Source organism: Morone saxatilis, unplaced genomic scaffold (assembly GCF_004916995.1).
Source record: "Morone saxatilis isolate NCDOM2014 unplaced genomic scaffold, NCSU_SB_2.0 Contig9, whole genome shotgun sequence".
NCBI classification, from domain to species: domain Eukaryota; kingdom Metazoa; phylum Chordata; class Actinopteri; family Moronidae; genus Morone; species Morone saxatilis.
This window is the reverse complement of record NW_023340268.1, coordinates 21038219-21040189: the sequence shown is the minus strand read 5'-3', so window position 1 is coordinate 21040189 and position 1971 is coordinate 21038219.

The window sequence follows — 1971 nt, the reverse complement described above, 5'->3', positions numbered from 1 at the left end:
GACCCGTGCACCTTTTGAAAGGTATGTTCATATATGACCACATGCTGTAATTGTAGCCTGGCAGAAAAATGAAGGCTAGTTTCATGGTGGAAAAATGGCACTTACAAGAAAAAGCTTACATATTCCCACTGTATACAAACAATTTCAATGATGGATGTAGAGTTCCATTTTATAGTGCACCAGTACAAGTCAAAGTATTTTTATATAAATTCATTGTGGGGGGCGCCCACATGACTCCGTTGGTAGAGCATGTGCCCCAGGTACAGCCCTTTTGCTGCATGTTATTCCCTCTCTATCTACCCTCCTTCCTGTCCATCTTCAGCTGTCCCTATAATAAAAGGCAAAAACCCCCCAAAAAATCTGAAAAAAAGAGAAATGCCTTACTAAATTGAACATTAAAAAAAACACCTGAACAACACATTCCAATTTGTTTCCCTTTTAATAGGTTCAGAGATGGCTTAATGTCTCTAGGTGTCCTAGATGCTCTCCAGAGATACCCTCTACAGGTGAAGTGCCTTTTCGTGAAGGCTGAAAAGAGTTTAACAGCAGCTGATGTAGAGAATCTCTTCCTGATCATTCACTCTGAAAGAGGGAGTAACGCATTCCAAGAAGAGTGCCGTACCCTGGCTTTCTGGCAAGACTACCTTCAGGATGCTGAATGTAGGTTTGATATTTTGGATAGTGTTTCAACAAGACATTATTCTTTAAACTGTTTTGACTGCATCATAGTAGTACATGACATTAGTAAAAAATCTTTTTTTTTTAGATGCTCCACTATGTAAGGCAGTTTATATGAATTATAAATACATTAATTGGGGCAGCAGTAGTGTTTGTCGGCAGTTTGAATCCAAAAAAATTCAAAAAATCCCAGAATTTATTTTTTGTTTGTTTGTCCTGCTCCTCTGTGGACTTTGCTCTGAGGAGGTGCAGCCCATCTTTGAGATTTGCTAACTTGGACCGATTCTGTTGGGTGTTATTTAAGGCCAGTCGGGTGCTTTTGAACCTGCTTATGCTCTGCCTTTGTTTTATAAGGGTGTCCTGATTGTTTATAGCATATTAGGAACTTTAGGTAATTTTCCACAGCATAGCCTAGCTCAAAACACAGGTCTACCAGGGCTACCTAGCTGCTTCTCCACTGGATAGTTCATCTTGGATGGCACCAATAGCTTCTGGCCTGTGACAGCTCTCTTTTTAAATAAGGTTTTCGGTGATTTATTTCATGCAGCTTTAAAGCATTCCAAACCTGATTTTAACACAACATATTTCATTAGGTTAATAATGTTATGAGTGAAGTTTATAGTTTTACACAACACTAGTCTATGGCATTATGAGCTATCCTTTCAAATTACTGTATCATTTCAAAAATAAAAACTAATGCCTAATGCTGGTTTAGGGGAATTTAACTACTCACCTCTCTTACATCACTTTGCATCACTTCAGTGGTATAATACTTTATGACTTTATGAAAATGCTGGTAGATGTAGTCATCATGTAATTGTGTCTCTTTTTATGTCTTACAGTTGAAAATGATGTATCTCTGGGGGATATTCTTGTTTTCTTCACTGGATGTGACAGTGTTCCAGCACTGGGCTTCTCTCCAAAGCCAAGCCTTGAGTTCATCACCCATTCCCGATTTCCACTGGCGAATACTTGTGAAAACATTCTTCGCATTCCAGTTCATGCAGTATACACTGCTTTCAAATCTGATATGGATTTTGCCATATGCAATTCACCAGGGTTTGGAAGAGTGTGAGAGGTAATATTATAGAGGGCTTGAGTTATGATGAGGATGTTTGTTTGTTTTTCAAAAATAATTGCTGATATTTCATTTTGTTCTTCCTAGAGACAGTATTTACTTGAATAAAGGCATGAAGAAATGTAAGTAGAAATGTTCTTTGTTACTTTCGAAGATATATTTCAAGCCATGGTTTTGCGTTTCAGATTTGATTTGCACTTGGTGAACTTTTAAGT